This window comes from Eurosta solidaginis, chromosome 3 (assembly GCF_040869045.1).
Source record: "Eurosta solidaginis isolate ZX-2024a chromosome 3, ASM4086904v1, whole genome shotgun sequence".
In the NCBI taxonomy this organism is placed as follows: Eukaryota; Metazoa; Arthropoda; class Insecta; order Diptera; family Tephritidae; genus Eurosta; species Eurosta solidaginis.
Window position 1 is genome coordinate 70,015,133 of NC_090321.1, and position 6,000 is coordinate 70,021,132.

General features: G+C 31.1%; 1 protein-coding gene across 1 annotated transcript in view; it reads right to left on the reverse strand.

The window, feature by feature from the left end:
• Positions 1 to 5,501, reverse strand: part of LOC137243909 (uncharacterized) — a 489,952-nt gene extending 484,451 nt beyond the window's left edge. The window contains exon 1 of the mRNA XM_067772226.1: positions 5,140 to 5,501. The gene's annotated coding sequence lies outside the window, so the exon portion shown is untranslated. The remainder of the gene's footprint in view (positions 1 to 5,139) is intronic.
• Between the last annotated feature and the right edge of the window lie 499 nt (positions 5,502 to 6,000).

Consider the following 6,000-nt stretch of genomic DNA (forward strand, 5'->3'; position numbering starts at 1 on the left):
TTTGTTCCTTTTGAACTTCATTTGGTAAGGTAACATTTCTACCGAATACTAATTCGTATGGAGTTAATCCATTATCAAAAACTGTACTAGGAGTTGTATTATGCAAAAATGTAAAATATTTCAAATAAACGTCCCATTCGGGGAAGTTATCATTTAAAAAAGCTCGTAAATATTCATTAAACACCCGATGATTTCTTTCAATTGTACCTAGGGTTTCATGATGGTAAGCTGTAGAAAAATTATGTTCGATTTTTAGGATTTTGGTTAATTCAGAGAAAATTTCGTTTTTATATTCGGTTCCTAAATCGGTTTTAATTGATTTCATTATGCCATAAATGAGGATGAAGCTTTCAAAAATGGCTGTTGCAATTGTTTTTGCTGTCTTATCAGGGATTGATATGGTAACTAGGTATTTGCTAAGGTCGCACATAATGGTAATCGCGAACCTATTCCCATTATTCGACTCAGGCAATGGTCCTATTGTATCTACAACTACGACATCGAAAGGTTTGCAGGGTGTTGGTGTAAGCACCAAATTTTCTTTGGTTTTTGGCTTGACTTTATTCAAAAGGCATTTTTTGCAATTTTTGACGTATTTGACAATATCACGGGTCATACCTTTCCAATAATATTTCGTACGTATTTTTGCGTAAAGCTTTTTATTTCCGCAGTGACCTCCTGATATCGGGTCATTGTGGTAAATTTCCATTAATTTAAGTTTCTTGTCGTTGTCTGTAACTGTTTCGATAGGTTCTATTAATAGTATTTTTAAATTTTTTAAAATTGAATTTCCTGTACTTTTAAAATTTGAAATAGAAAAATATTTAAATATTTGATCATCTTTTTGCCATTCTGCTTTCTTAATGTTGTGTTTACCAGCTTCTTTTTCAAGCTTCAAAAGTAATTCATCTAATTGCATTATTTTGTTAGTACACACAATATTAAGTAACTCGAGTTTTTTATGTTTTAAATGCGCATATATTTTTAAATTGATTTTATCATTATCGTTGTCATGACATATTTGGCTTTTTATCCTATGGATTTTATTGGAAAAATTATATGAAAACTTGTCGAATACGTGTAATTTGACTTTTTCTTCGTTTATGTCTTCAGCTGATTGATGTAATTGTTCGTGACGTTTCGTCATAGATCTCGTCTGTACCGCTAAAGTTTGATTATTGGAATTTTTAAGTTCTTGGATTGAAATTCGCGATAATGCGTCTGCACCTTCGTTAGATTTTCCTTTAATATATTCTATGGTGAAATTATATTCGGACAATTCCAAACGGATTCTGGAAAGTTTCGACGACGGATCTTTCATATTAAATAGATAAACTAGTGGACGATGATCTGATTTAACTTTGAAGTGAGTGCCATAAATATATGGACGAAATTGCTTTATTGCAAAATATATTGCCAAAAGTTCTAATTCTATTATTGCTTTATTTTGTTCTGATTTGCTAAAGGATTTTGAAGCAAAACAAATTGGCAAGTCGTTACCATTATGATTTTGACTCAGTATCGCACCACAACCTAACTTTGAAGAATCAACCGTAATTAAAAATTCTTTGGTGAAATCTGGATATTGTAAAAGTTTTGGAGAAATCAGACTTTTTCTTAGTTTTTCGAAAGCTAGCTCACATGCCGTATCCCAATTAAATTCAACCTTTTTTCTACTTAAACGATTCAATGGAGCTGCTAAAGAAGCGAAATTTGGAATAAATCTCCTATAATAATTTGCGAATGCCACGAATCTTCGGACAGTGTCTTTATCGCGTGGCTTAGGATACCTTTTAATTGCTTCAATTTTTGAATCGTCTGGTAGCAAACCATTTGCTGAGCATTTATGCCCTAAGAAGGTTACTTCAGGTCTAAGAAAATTACACTTTTTTGGGTTAAGTCGCAAGTTGAACTTCCTACAGGTTTCGAAAACTTTTTTTAGATTATTGAGGTGATGTGCTTCGCTACATCCAATTACTATTATATCGTCTACATACATAAAGGCTTGGTTGGGTGAAATACCAGAAAATGCAATTGACATCATTCTTGAAAATGAATTTGGAGCTACGTTAAGACCAAATGGTAAAACCTTCCATCGAAAAGCTCCGCGGTCAGTACTAAAAGATGTTATGTCTCTTGAATCTTTGTGAAGTGGGATTTGGTGGAAACCCGAAAAAAGATCTAATGTAGAAAAGAATTTCGCACGGCCAAGGTTATCTAAAATATCCTCTACACGTGCCAAAGGAAATTTGTCGGCAATTAACTTTTTATTCGCAGCCCTAAAGTCAACGCACATTCTATACGATTTTTGGCCATTTAGGTCTTTTTTTGGTACCAAAATCAAGGGACTATTATAATTCGAACAACTATTTTCGATCAGATCGTTTTCCAATAATTTATTAACTTGTTTATTGATTTCTTCACGTTGAGAATACGGTAGGCGGTAATTTTTAATGTATACTGGCGTCGTATCGTTTAGTCTTAGTTTTTGTTCATAAAAATTGTTGATTGTCATCTTATCATTGTCTAGCGCAAAAATATCGGAATATTGTAAACATAAGTTAATAAGTTTGTTTTCAGCATAATTAGGTATTTGTTTTTCTAAAATGCTTTTAAGTTCTTTAATACGACTATCTTGCTTTACTGGATTATTAATTTTATAAACGTGATAATTAGAAAGTTTTTCGGTTTGAATGTTGTGGTTGTTTACGTATTTTACGCTATTTGTGGTGTTTATTACTTTAATGATCGGATTACTGGAATCAACTATACATTTCGCTGTGAAAACACCGTCGGAAATCTCTTGAGAATCCACGAAAAGTGGTTCTGAGTCGTTTTTCAAGGCGAAAATTCTATAAACTTCGCAACGAGGTGGAATAACAAATGTATCGCTTTCCATTCCGTGAAGGATAGGAAGTGCGATCTTTTCATTGCCTATCCAGAAGGAAATGCAGTTTGTTGCATAGCTGATATCGCATTTATTTGTTTTTAGGAAATCCTTACCAAGTATTCCATCTGATGGAATGTTGAAATCATTATCTACCACGTGCAATGTATGTTTGATATAAAAATTTGAAAAGTGTAAGTTAGTTGTAAAAGTACCTAATGTTGAAACTGTATCTGTAATTACTCCAGTAATATTAATTGTATCATTGTTATAAATGACAAGTTTTTATTAAGAGAGGAAATTTTAATTAATGAAATGTCTGCTTGTGTATCGACTAGAAATGTACAAAATTTGTTAGAACCAGTAATATTTATTTGTATAAAATCGGAATAATTTAAGTTAAGACAATAAACGTTTTTAGAAGAAAAATTGTGAGCTGAATCAGTTAGTAATTTGTCTCGTCCTCCCTCAGTGTTCGCTCCTGAGGGGCTTCCCTGTTTAAAGCCCGCACGCTTGCATTTCTACCTCTATTATTGAAAGTGTTAGAACCGTTGTTATTGCTAGTACGACTATTGTTGCTATTATTATTATTAGGCTGATTCCGATTTCCGCCGCTGGAACGGAAATTTTGCTTTTGATTGCCGCGATTGAAGTTGTTGCCATAATTACTGTTACTAAAGGATGGTCTATTTTGTCTATAATTGTTAAAGTTACGATTTTGATTTTGGAAATTTCGACCTCGGTTATTACTTTGAAAATTTCTAAAATTGTTATTGTTCCGCGCTCTAAATGCCAAAACTTGACGTTCTTTTATTTCATTTGATTGATCTACAATCAGTTTGGCTACGTCCTTGGAATCAGAAAAATTGGTTGAAGCAAGGATTGATTTTACTAAACTGGTTTTTGCGTTCAATCGGCAAACGTTAATTGTTTGCTCGATGGCCATTTCATGGGCTTTGGTCTGAGTAATCCCTTCGATAATGAGCGAACGCTCTAAAGCATCAGACAATTTTCTTCAGGAGTCGCCATATTTGTGTCTGAATTAGGATTTGAAATATTAGTTTCGGGCAATTCCTCAAATCCGTGAAATTCTCCGGACAAAGAAAGTCTAACAACAAGGTTGTTGATTGTACTGGGCGAATATGTGGTTGAGCCTTCGGAAACTGGGCTTTTAAAATCAAGATTATCGGAATCGGAATTTTCGGAATTAAAATTTTTGGAATTGGAATCTGAATTTTTGGAATTTTCGGAATTTTCGGAATCTGAGTTTTGTTCTGAAATTCTAGGAACCACTTTTTGATTTCTAAGGAACATATGTAGTAGGAAGCAAAGGAAGAAATATTTAAACTGATTAAAGTCGAATTTGTAGAAATTGCTTACGAAAATTTAACGGAAGTTGAAATTGAATTGCATGTTGATTTGAAATTGAAAGAATTATTCGGCAATTTAATGAAAGAGTGAATATTTAATGATAAATTGAATGTATATTGAAGTAATTTAATTTAAATTGATTTCAAAGGAAAATATTTTAATTTGATAAAAGGACTTGGCTGTTGATAGCGGACGCACCGCTTTATTAAAAAGATCTCAATGTGTTTGTGTTATTACGGACGCACCGTTTTTATTAAAATTGTATGGTTTTATTTTTATAGATACGGGCGCACCGCATCTTTTCAAATTTATAATACGAAAATCCTCGGACGCACCGAGATTAAAAAAATTCATTGGTTGTTTACGGGACCACCGTTTACGCAAAAAAATATTTTTCATGTTATTTTTTCCTCTTTGATGGAGCCCACTGTAGGGCAGAGTGGGACTAAAACTAGAAAACTTTTTAAAAATGTATTTAATTTCAGCAATTATTATGCAAGTCAAAAACCAACAACGCCATTAATGATGACTAAAAAAGTTTCGGTTTTTGTCCGACCCTGGCCCACAGTGCCTACTTTCACACATTTTGCACACATCTATATGTGTATGTATACGTCGGGAAATTAAAAGTTTTTTTTTTTTTTTTTTTGTTTAATGTAATTGAATAAGTATGATAAGAATGGTAATTGAATAAGTATAAGTATGATAAGAATGGTAATTTTGAAAATTTGATGTATAATTTAAAATGTATTACTTTGTAGTAGAAAAAGGTTAATATGAAATAAATTTTTTTTGATAGAAAATGTAAGAATGTTCATAAGAAATGTAACAAAAATGTAAGTTTAATTTATTTATTATGTAAGTCAAAAATTATTTCATACCAACTGCTGCTGTTTCGATACCGTTTGCTCGCTTGCCGTTATGTTGCTGCTGCTAATGGACTGCTGCTTCGGTTGCTGTTTCGCTGCAGCTGCTGCGTTTGTGCTCTGCCATGTACTGCAAGGTGTTTGTTGCTACTTTTTTTTTTTTGCTTACGGTGGTTTGCCGCTATGTTGGTAGCGTGGCTAGGGCCGTTATATGTTGCGTGGCTAATGCCGTTTTTATAGTAAAAATTTTTGGTACAGTCATTTAAAGGTAGTGTTTTAATTTCGAAATTTTTTGGATTTTTAGATTTTGTAAATGTTTTGTAAGTGTTTGTTTTTCAATTTTATAAATTTTTTTTTTGTAATGTTTAACCGTTTTTTATTTTTTTTTGTAATTTTCCACATATTTGTAGGGTTTTTCAAATTTTTGTAAATTTTTTTTTTTTGTAGATTTTATAGTTTTTTGTTTTTAAAGAAAACATTTTTTTTGTGTAGTTTTTAATTTTTAAATATTTTTTTTGTAGGAGTTTTGCGTTTTTATATATTTTTTTTGTAATGGTTTTTAAATTTTGTAATTTTTTTGTAGTTTTTGTAGTTTTTTTTTTTTAAAGAACGTTTTTTTTTGTATAGTTTTTGGAATTTTAAAATTTTTTTTTGTAAAATTTTTGCATGTTTATATTTTTTTTTGTAGGGTTTTTTTTCGTTTTGTATTTTTTTTTTGATTTTTATTTGGTTTTATGATTTTTTTGTAGATTTTTTTTGGATTTTTATTTGTAACTTTTTCTTGTATATGTGTATTTTGTTGTAATTTATTAATAATTCATTTTGATTCTCTTTGTAATTTTTGTAAGTTTAATTATTTTCAATTAAAAAAAATTT